Genomic DNA, 11609 nt, shown 5'->3' on the forward strand with positions numbered 1-11609 from the left:
GGGGATGGTGCCTGGCTCATGGGAGGGGGAGGGACAAGGATTAAGGCCCCTAGCTCAGGTCTCCCTCAGGGAGCTTTCACACCCATTATCTCAGTGGAACCCCCATTTAATGGATGAACTCACTGAGGTATAAGGCCACCTGCCCATACTTACTCACAAACACAAACACAAAAGCCTGCCTCCCCCATCCAGTTACTGTAGTCCCCAAGGTTAGGTGCTGGCCCTAGGGTGGACAGGAGGTGAGACAAAACATTATGGAGGGGAGCAGAGACACAGGTGGACTAATGGGGGGACCCCCAGCACTCGCCAGTGCCTCAGTCCTCACCCCCTCAAATAAGACCTCCAGGAGTTACCAGGTGGGGCAGAGACTGGCAGATGGAAGGATCAGCGGGCACCAGGGTGCTAAGTGGGCGGGCAATCGAGGGTGAAGCAGGGGTCTGTGGGTGCTGGGCAAGGAGAGGGAGAAAGCTGGGCCCCGGAGTTGGACATGGAGAAGAGGGGTTATGCTGCCTGCCCGCCCCATTCATTCATTCGTTCATTCACTCATTCAAGAAACCTTTACTGAACCCTCTGGGAACGGGGCTTACCAACCCCTCAGAAAGATTTTCCAGGTGCCCAGCCCTGAGCCTGTGATCTGCCCCCCAAACTCCGCCCCCACACACCCCCCCAAGGATTTAGTCCCCAAGTCAGGCCTGATATCAGGATCCCAGATGCCAGCTCTCTCCAAGGGGTGAGAGGCTGAGGTCAGGGCATTGTATGAGTGGGTCTTGTCCCCTAGCCCATTCCCCTCAGGCTGTGTCCGGCCCAGCCACAGTGACATTCATCCCTCGGTGGGTCTGGCCTCCGTCCTCACAACCCACCGACAACAATGAATGTTGATTGTGACCTTCGCTGTGGCCTAAAGGAGGGGTGCTCAGATTGGCTCTAAGAGCTACCCTGGCCCCCCAGATCTGGAAGGTAGGGGTCATGATGGGTGGATGGCAGTTCCAGGCCTCGGGGTCCACTCAACGGTCGATGGTTTGCCTGAGCTGCCCAAACTCACCGACAGGTTGAATGTTCCCCCAAACCCTTGGCAACTTCTCCAGGGGGCCAAGACTGGAGGAGGGGGGACAGAAAACCCCGATAAGGTGGGTAAGGAGAGAGGAGGGAGGGAGGGACTTACTGACTCAGTAAGTCAGCAAGCAGGACCTGTCTGCTCCAGGACCTGGAAAAAGCACAAGATAAATATAAATAATAATAACTGTAGATATTTATGTAGCCTTTGCTACACAGACGTAGCAGTACTGGGCGCTGGGCTTGCTTCTTGACACATTTACTCAAATCACCTTCAAAACGTCCCTAGAAGGTGCAGATTACTCCTATTTGTCAGTTTGGGAGTCTGAGGCCAAAGGGCACCGCTAGTGAGAGGCAAAGGAGGGATTCCTAGTGGCCCCAAGACGTCTGGCTGCCTGGCGCTTGTTGCCCCCGGGACATGGATGCAACAAAGAGATAAACAAGTCATTTTAATACAATGTAATACCTTCTGTGAGTCTGGGCGTTCCGGCACTATTGTTTATGAATCACAACAACCCCGGGGGGTTGTTCCCCTTTGCAAATGCGGGGCCAGCGGTGGGACCACTGCCAGGCCCGGCCCAGGGTCCACCTGCCCACAGGACCGGGAAGAAGCCAGAGGACTAGAGGGGACACCCACTGGCCGCCTGGAGGGTCTCGACATCTGAATTCAGGCCCTTTTGAGGTTAGTGCCCATGCACGCAGCGACGCAGGGGCTGCGTCTTGATGTGGGGGTACAGGGTCGCTCACCCTCGGGCTTCAAAATAGACGTCGGTCAAATCCCTGCTCGAACTCCGACTACGCCAAGATGCTGCCCCTCCCTATTCCCTCATCTGTAAAACGGGGTCCGCAGTCTTTCCCTCCAGGGACCCGCAGATTTGGGCGCCCGTCCCCCGGGGTCCCCCCGCACGCAGTCTCAGGAAAGGCCGCCCCCACCTGGGTCTGGGGACCCCCGGGGGTTGCCTGAGGAGAGGCCTTCAAATTTCCAGTCCCTTCCCACTTCCCTGGGGAATACTGAGCCCTAAAGCACCCCCCTGGAGTAACCCTAAGGTGGATCAGGGATCCCAAGTGTGCTGAGCTTAAGTGAACCCCAAAACGCCCCCTGGCGGAGGCAGACTGAGCCTGCACAACTCTCCAAGCCTGGTCCGCGAGATCCCCACCCAGAGCCTGACCCGAGACCCGCCCCTCTGAAGCCACCGACCCAGGCCCCTCCCTGAAACCTGCCCCTGAACGCCCACCCACCGGTGGCCGGTTCTGAGGACCCGTCCCCTAAAGCTCGCCCGTATAGACCCCCATGGAGCCCGCCCCCAAACTCACTCTTCACAAAACAGCCCTCTAAGCCCATCTTCAAAAAGCCCAGTTCTCCTAAGGCCTGCCCCCAGACCCCCCCCTCAGAACCCACCCCCTTCTCCGCACCCTGCTGGCCTTAGGAGCGGTCTGTAGGGGGGACCCGCCTCTAAAGCCGGCCTGCCTAGACCCCTACAGACCGCGTCCCTACGGAGTCCCCAGGGCCACTCCCTTGAAGCCCAACCCCCATAAGGTCTGCCGCGACAGGACCTGTCCCCAAATCGGAACCCAGTGGAGCCAGACCCCCGAAACACTCGCCCCCCGTGAAATTCCCTTACCTCATGAAGCCCCTTTCCCAGAGGCCACCCTCTTGCCCCTGGGCAGGGGTCCAGTCACGTTCCCACACCTGTCTGGAGTTCAGGGTAGGGAGTGCTCCCCTACCGTCCATCAACCCAGCCAACAGGGCCCCATTCAGGCGATGGGGTGAGGGCTCCCCTTTGCCAGGCTCAGGATATCTAGGTCCTTCCAAGGGAGCCTGTGGGGTCTCCTGCCTTGGAGATCAAAGTCCTAAAGAGCAGAATGCCTAGAACTCTTGGGAAGAAGGGTGGTTTGGGAGGGCAGGGTTATAATAATAATGCTTTACATACATCACCCTATTATTAGGATACCCATTTTATCGATGAGGATAGTGAGGCTCTGAGAGTTTGGAACAGAACTCACCCAGGTTCCTCAAAAGCTTTGTTTGTGATAACTATGGAGCTAGAATGTGGGGTCATCAGGCATGAGGTTCTGGCCACATTGGTGCGAGACTCCTCAAGACACCCTTTTCCTTCTGTACCTCCTCTCTGGTTTGCTTCCTTGAGGGCTCTGACCTTGACCTACCAAGGAGGGAAGTCCCTAGAAGGGTTGACCTCAAGACAAGGGAAGGACCATCAGAGGGCGCCTGGTCTGGAGGTTCAAGGCTGGGATAAGAAGGCGAGGTTTCCAGCTAAAGGAAGCGGTGGGAGGAAACCCGCAGCCCCTACCCGTCCTATGGGGGGGGGGGTTTGCCTGGGGCCTATCTTGGGTCTGACTGTCTGCTTTTGTCTGCAGTGGTCCGTGCAGGCTTCTGCTCTTGCCCTTGGTGTCTGTCTGGGTCTGACTGCCCCTCATGGGCCAGTATTTGTCTGGGTCTCCTGCTCTGTGTGTGTTCCTGTCTCTGGCTGTCTGGGTCTGCCTGTGTGTGTCTGCCTCTTTACACCTGACCTGTGTCTGTCAGCCTGTCCCCTCCATGTCTGGGGCTGGGCCCTTGATGGGGGGTGGCCTCTTGCTCTGTCTGCATCTCACTGTCTGGACTTGGGGCCCTTGGGAAGGTAGGAGAGGGCAGGCTGACTGTTCCCATCAAGCATCCTACCAGCCTTCTGGAGGGCCAACTGGGTTTCCAGCTGACTTTGAAGCCCAGCATAATGGAGGTAGGGAGCTGTCTCCTCTTACCCCCAACCCCAGACCCTGGTGCAAGGGAGGAGCACTCTTCAGGGCCTTTTAGCCCTATTCTGCCTCTTGCTGGTCCTTAATCCTTGGCATCCCCCCCCCCCCCCGGCACACACATACCAGCTGGGAGGATTTGTTTAGGCAGGGGGTTGGGAGTCGGGGTGAGGGGAGCCATCCAGAAGCCACACTGACCTGCCCCCAACCCCACCCTGAGCTGTAGGAAGGCAAGGCAGCTGGCGTGGGTCTGGGGGTCAGAGTTGCAGGTGAGAGGTCCCAGTGGAGCCAGATGGGAAGACGATGGATGGAGGCAGCTCTGCTGTCAAGTTGAACAGGGAGCAGGGGCATGAGGTCAGAGACACAGAGCTTCCAGAGGGTGTCTGGCAGCCTGTGTGTCCCTGTATGTGTGTCCATGCATGTGTTCCTGCTTGCATGCCCCTGTATGTATGTCCCAGTGTGCACCTGTCCCTGTGTGTGTGGATAGACGTTGGTGGGGGACATGCAGGAGGAGCTGGTGAGGGCCTGGCAGACAAAGAGCCCATGATGGAGTGTGTAACAAAAGTACACTTGGGAGTCCCCAAGTGGGGTCCCATTGATGGCCCAGGCTGTGTAGGGAAGGGGGCTCCTCATTTCCCTGCTACCTCCATGGCCTCTCAGTTTCCCACCTGCCCTCCCCATGCTATCTTCCTGGCTTCCTCTGCAGCTGCCTGGCCTTTCAGGTGGGGTCCTCAGCCAAGGGGTTCATCTGTCCCACCAAGACCTGGGGGCACCCAGTGGGCTGGGAGCCTGAGCTTCTGTCCCAAGGCTACCAGATAAGAGGCTGGGGTGGGGGAGGCAAGAAGGCTCCGGCTTCTCCAGGGCTAGGGTTGGGGCTTGTGGAGGGGCCTCGGGCAGGTTGATGGGAAATTCAGACACTTCTGCTGAGGTTCATGGTGCAGGGTGACCCTGGGTCTGGGTCAGGGTGGACTCCATCTTCCAAAACGCAGGCAGCAGCTACCGATGGACCCGTTACGGGGGCGGGGAGGGGGCACTGCAGTGGGCTTGGGTTCCAGGCTACTCTGGTGGGCTATTCTGGGGGGTTCTGTGGGTGTCTGTATATCCAGGTGGGTGTGCTATAGTGGGTTCCTGTCTCTACGCCAGGGTGTCTTTGTGTTGGCCCAAGTGTCGGCACTCCCGTGGGCTTCTGTTTGTGTGTGGATGTCAGTGTGACTGTGGGTGTGCGTCAGGCTAATTGTGGGGAATTGCAGGTCGATGTGTGAGCCAGGGTGTGTGGGTGTCTGGCGTCTGTCAGTGTCACTCTGGGTGATTGTAGTCTGTGCTTTATCTGATTATGGTGCCCCCTTCCCTCTCACTAAAATGTCAGCTCCAGGAGGGCAGGGATTTAGATCTCTTGCATCCCCAGTGCTAGAACAGGGCCCGGTACCTAACAGATGCTCAATAAACAAGTGTGGGATTTATGGCCATCCAGGTGACTGTGGATTTCTGCCTGTCCCTGTGTCATTTTCCTGTGGGTCTGTGTGCCATTGTGCAGGTGTTATTCTGTGTGTTGGTATTATGTTAGGTGTCCAGGGGTATAATCAAGTGTTAGGGTAAGTGATTATAGGTCTAGGTACTGTTGGAGTGTTCATATCTGTGTGTGGGTGACAGTGTCATAATGGGTGTCTAGGAGGTCAGTTTTACCATGGGCTACCATGTGTCCACAAGTGCAGCTGTGTTATTGGGGGTCTGTATGTGTGTGTGTCACGATTATGATGACCTGACGTCAGTGTCTGTACAGGCCTTGTACCATGAATGTGTCAGTTGCCTGGGGGACTGTGGTGACGGTAGGTCCTTGCTTGGGCAGGCACATGCCAGTCTTGTGGATAATGGTATCTATCTACACCTGTGTCTGGGCATTTAATATATTTGCAGTAGTCATGGTGACTCTGGGTGACAGCCCTCGGGTGCCCATGCAACAATGAGTATTCTGCGCGTGCAGGAGAGAACTACGTGTGTGTCAGTGTCATATGCAAAGCTGTGTCTACACCGTGGCCACCGTCGGTGGTGGCTGCATTTTTCAATGTAGCAGTGTTTTCCAGCTGTCAGCCCTGGATGTCCTCGTCATTGTGGGTGATGCGTGTGCCCACGTGGCAGTATTATTGTGAGTGACTGTGTGTGTGAGTGTGTGTATAAGCATTCCTGCAGGTGATGTAATAATGGGGATGATGTCCGTCCACGTATAAAGTGTGGATTGGGAGACTTTGTCAGGGATTTGGGAGTATCTAACCGTGGCTCTGTAAATCTATCTGTGAGTAGTCCAGGGCAGCAGGGAATGGGTGGGAAAGAGATGGGGGGGAACTGAAGTGCACTGGGGTGCGAGGGGGGGGCACCTTCTCAGCTCCTATCAGCCAATGAGAGATCTTCATCCCCCCCACCCTCAGCATGCCCTCCAGGGCGAAGTCCCTGTGAAAGGGTCCTGTCGCTTTAAAAGGGCTCCCCCAGCAGTGGGATTCTGGACCATTTTTCCCTTCTATGGCCAGTTTTGGAGGGCGTGTTCCTGTTAGTAAACCTGGGCCCCAGTAAATACCCTGCAGCCGCCGCCGGTAATGACAGGCCGGCGGGGAGCCCGCGGAGGGCGCCGGGGCTCCTGCAGGCATCGTGGCTGCAGCCCCGGGGCCACGGCCACAGCCAGGCCCTGGCCAGGCCCCCGCCGAGATCGATCTCCGCAGGGCCCGCGCAGGCCCGCACGCCCGTGAACTTGGCCGGGGGTGCCTTTCCGAACGCGCGCGCCGGGCCGGAGCCTCTTCCAGCCCTGGATATCCAAGGCCCCCACCCGCTCTGCGCCCCCAAGAACAAAGCTCGCCGCCGCCCGGCCCCGCGGCCTCCCCGTGGTCAGGTGTCGGGCGGCCGGTGCTCCGCGGCCCCCAAGCCCCCCATCCTGCGTCCCCGCCCCGCGGGGGCATCTCGGCCCGCCCTCCCCCCACCCCCCGGCGGCCCAGGCCTGGGGACTTGAGGGCCTGTCCTCTCTGGGGGGTCTGGCCTTCCCAGCTCCCCTTCTCCGGGAAGGCGAGACGCAGAGATGCCGCCGGGCCCTCCCCGCCCCCCTTCTCCAGCCTCCGCAACAATGGAGGGCCGGGCCGCAGAGGCCGGGGCGCCGGCCCCCGGGCCGCGAGCAGGTGCGCGAGGGGGCCGCAGCCGGGTCCCGCCGCCGCCCCGCCCCGCCGCGCCCCCTCCCCGCGGGCGGCACCCCCGCCCGCCCGGCGCCCGCGCTCACCTCGTTTTGGGCCGCCGCCGCGTTGCCCCTCTGCCTTCCAAACCAGCCCGGAAAAGCCCCCTGAGTCGAGGCGCCTGCACGGGAAATTGTATTTCGGCGGCTTCGGTGCTGGGCGGGGGGGGGGGGCGGGGGGGGGCCCAGGCCGCGGGCCGGGGGAGGGGGCCGCGGGGCTCCGGCGCCGGCTCGAACCCGCGGCCGCCGCCTCCCGCCCGCCCGCCTGTCTGTCTCGGTGACGTGCCCGCGCTCCCCGCCGCCGCCGCCCCCTCCCTCCTCCCCGCGCCGTGCCGGGCGGTGGGTCCGGCGGCGGCCGCGTGTGTCCCGAGGCCTCCCGCCGGGCGCACCGGGACACACGCGGGGATGCCCACGGGGCGTCAGGACGCAGCTCCCGGGGCCCGCGCGGGGGACACGGGGGCGCGAGCGGGCACACGCAGGGACCCAGACGCACGCAGACCTCAAAGGCGCACGGGGAGCACACGCGCACAAGGCACGCGGACCACAAACACAGGGAAGGGTGTGCAAGAGGTTTCCAGACATACCCACGGGAGGGGATGTCGGGACATGTAGGGACACCGGGGTGCCGGCCACACGAGGATGTCCATAGAACCGAGCTACACACATAGACCCGGGGAGCACGTAGACACATGAAAACACAGACATCACTTCCACAGGACCGGAGGATTGTCCTCAGAGCTGAAATACGCCTGGAGAGGAGCCTGGGGGCACACAGAGAAAATACCGACAGGGACGTGCACAGACTTCACCTTGCAGGGACGGCCGCAGAACACACACACGGACGAGAGCACACACAAGATACACACATATACAGGGACACACGCAGAACCAACATACCCCCCCCCCCCGGGTGCACAGTTATGGGAACACCCCGTCGCGCCATACCCCAACACACAGGCATATATACGCAGAACCGAAACACATATATAGAGATATGCTGGGCACACAGGCTCGGGGCACACACAGACACACAAAGTTCACAGACACACAAATATACGCACAATTACTCATGTACAAAAGGGCAGAGGCATACTAGAATTCATAGAACCAATGCTCATGCCCAGAAACCCCCCCAGGCAGGTCCCCAGGGCCACGGGGGCCCATAAGGACACAGGAACTACAGAGACACTTGGGGACATGTGCACCTGCGGCCATCTGGCATGGGCACATACACAGGCCAGATACACAGGCCACAAGAACAGGAGGTCGACTCAGAAGTTGTACGCAGGTGGGGGCTCCCCTGATCTCCTAGAGATTCTTACATGGAGCCCCCTGTTCCCACACACACACCCACACACCAGGTACGCGGGCACACCCAGTGGGAAACGGACACTTGCTGAGCTCCCTCCAGGGATCCACACGCTCCAAACCCCGTAAACTCCCCCAACACTTGCATAGTCCCTGCCTGCTGTGGCCACGGTGGCTGGTGGCTGGTGGAGGAGGTCACCTCAGGGCAGACTGCTGAGCCAGGTGGCCTCCCATTGGCCAGGGCTGAGCTGACAGATTTCTCATTCTGTTTATTTATTTATTCCCCATCCCAGGCTGACGGGGGGCCAGAGAAACCTTCCTGCACCCCACTCAAGCCCAGGCTTTAACCCTTGTTGGGCCATGGCCTTGCTCTACATGGCCATGCCCCTCCCCATTCACTCCCTCACCACAGCCCTGCCTGGCTCTCCCCTCGACAGGTCCACCTTCCCCACACCTTGCCCCCTTCCGCAGGTGTCAGCCCAGAAAGCCAAGCTCTAGCTGGCCCAGGCAGGTGGATGGCCCTAGGGCCACCCCCAAAAGGCTACTAGGGTCCAGCCCTACTCTATCCCTAACTCCCCCTAAATGGGAGGACGGCATGCAAGGAAGAGGATGGGAGGAAATGGTAATTGGGCCTGCGTGGGTGAGCTCACCTCCTGTGCCCTCCCCTCCCCTAACTGAAAAGGAATATACAACATTCATTCATTCATTCATTCACTGACAATCATTTCAGACTCTTCCTGGCAAGCCAACGAAGTGACTATTGTCCTTTTTACAGATGGGCAGCTGAGGCCCAGAGAGGATCTGCCCCTTGCCCCAGGTGGCACAGCCTGGAGGCCGCAGAGCTGCCATTCTGTGCCAGGCCTTTCCCCATCTCCTTCCTTCCAGGATTGGCCTGAAGACGCGCTCCAACGAACTCTTCTGCCTGCGAAGCTTCCCGAGGCTACCAGCAGGGGGCAGCAGACTCCAGAACCCTCCCCTCTGTGAGGCAGGGCTGGGAGCTCAGCTCCCCTTGCCTCCCACACCCCTTACTTCTCGGCAGCTGCACCCCACCCCCAGGCTGGAACCTCCACTGCCAAAATGCAGGGGCTCCCGAAGTAAGGAGCTCTTCTTAAATAGAACCCCCAAGAACTGAGGTCTCCACAACTGCTTCCCTTGCACGTGGTCCCTCTTAATGGCTAGCTCTACTCCTTCTTGCTGCAACACGTTTGTTGGGCGGGCAGCCTCTGCATTCCTGAACTGGGTCAGACTAGAGGAGGATTCCAGGAGCCCTGTCCAGTGGTCAGGCCCCCCCTCCCGTCCGCGCTTCCTCCCCCCAGAGTCCTCTGAATATCCCCTGGAGCCCAGCACAGGATGGGAGAGGCAGTGGGGAAAGCCCCAGTGCCCCAACCGCCTGGTTCCTCTGGGCGTGGGAACTGCCCTCCCCACCCCACCCCCAGCCCCCGGTTTCTGGGGCCCCGGCCAGTGCTGACTCATAGGGGACCCGCGGCTGTGACTCAGCAGTGGCTCTTCTTGAACCTCTCCCTGAGAGATATCCCACCCCATGTCACCTTCTGTCCCCTCCGGGGTCTCCTTAGAGACCCGGATGTGGGCTAGGTGGCCGTGTGAGCCAGAAGGCCCTGCTCAGCAATGAGGGCTCAGAGCCCCAGTCCGAAGAGGTCCCCGAGGTTGTGGCTATGGATGCGCAGGCCAGGTCAACAGGGTCTTGGGTGGTGGCCGCCTGTCCCCACATGGGTGTGTAGCTCAGCTCGCACACTCAGGAGTCAGCCCAGAGAAAAGCTCCAGAAGGCAAGGCCCAGGCTGTGAGGACACCTTGCTTTGCGCCCCACCAAAGTCTGGACAGGGCCAGCCTGCACGAGGCTGTTCCCTCCAACCGCAAACCAACTTCACCAGCCCTCTTCATAGTCCCCGGAAATGGTGGCTCTACCATTCCCGCTGCGGGGGCCGAAACCTTCCTTCACAAAATGCAGCCCATGAATGCCTTCAGCTACTGTCCCTCCTAAATGCATCAGCCTCCGAGCTGCTCTGGGGCCCCCACCAGGTCTGTCCCTGGTCTGGGGCAGCCACTACCTCCCTGCTCTCCTGCCCCAGCCTTGCCCAGTCTGGTCCACCCACTGCAGCCCGAGGGCACCTGGGAACCCCAGAATCGGGTCGTGTCCCTCCTCTGCTCAGAATTCTCCGTGGCTCCCATTTCACTCAGACTGAGCTCCCATCCTCCCCACCCCCCTGCACACTCAATCCTGTCCCATCTCTGCTGCCCTCACCTCCTCCACTCCTTTCCTTGCTCACTCTGCTCTGAGTACGCGGGTCTCCTCACTGGTCCTCAAACACACCCGGCATAGTCCAGTCTCAGGGCCTTTGCACTGGCTGTTCCCTCTGTGAGAGACTCTCCCCTGAACCCCATACCCACAAGGCTGCCTCCCTCAGGTCTCTGCTCAGATATCACCTCCTCAGTGCCCCCTTCCATTCCTGGTTAAAATCACACCCCCTTGCTTTATCCTGCCTTATTTTTTCCATCACCCTATCACCTTTGACCACACTGTTTTACTGCATATCTCATTTCTTGTCTGTCTCCGGTACTCACGTGTCCGTTCCTTCGGGGCAGGAAGCTTTGTCTTGATCATTGTGGCACCAGAGCAGAGTCTCAGACAATATCTGTTGCATTGACGTATTGATAATTAGCATGTTCCTGGCACGCGGGGGGACAACATAGACATGGTGCCTGCCTGCCCCCAACTGATGGGAGGACAGTCACAGAGCTAGCTGGCTGTAACGAGGAGTTTTCGGTGCTAAGAGCTGGAGGCACACGTGGGTAATAGGGGAGGCCCGGAGGCCAGCCTGCAGGACAGGGTGCAATCAGGGAAGGCTTCTGGGGGAGATGGGGGTCATGCAGGGCCACGGTGGCCACTGAGGAGTTTAGATTTAAGCAAGACAGGAAGATTTGGAGGGTTTTTATTTTTAGTTTGGTTTCTTGAGGTAGAATTTACAGAGAGTAAAATTCAGCCTTTATACAAACTATGAGCTTTGATAAATAAATATAGCTGTGCAGCCACTGTGTGAATCACGAAAAAGCAGAGTCTTTGGGAGGTTTTAAGCAAGAACATGAGGTCACATGCACCAGCTCACGCGCCCTGCCAAGGGTACAAGATTGGAAGCAGAGGGCCTGTGGGGAGACCAGTGAGGCCGTCCAGGAGAAAACATATTGGACTGGATTAAGGGGGAGTCTGGGGGACAGATGCAAATGGACAGCTTTGGGAACTGGGGTCGACAGGGCTGAGGGATGGACCAAGTGTGG

This window comes from Halichoerus grypus, chromosome 1, assembly GCF_964656455.1.
Source record: "Halichoerus grypus chromosome 1, mHalGry1.hap1.1, whole genome shotgun sequence".
Classification (NCBI taxonomy): domain Eukaryota; kingdom Metazoa; phylum Chordata; class Mammalia; order Carnivora; family Phocidae; genus Halichoerus; species Halichoerus grypus.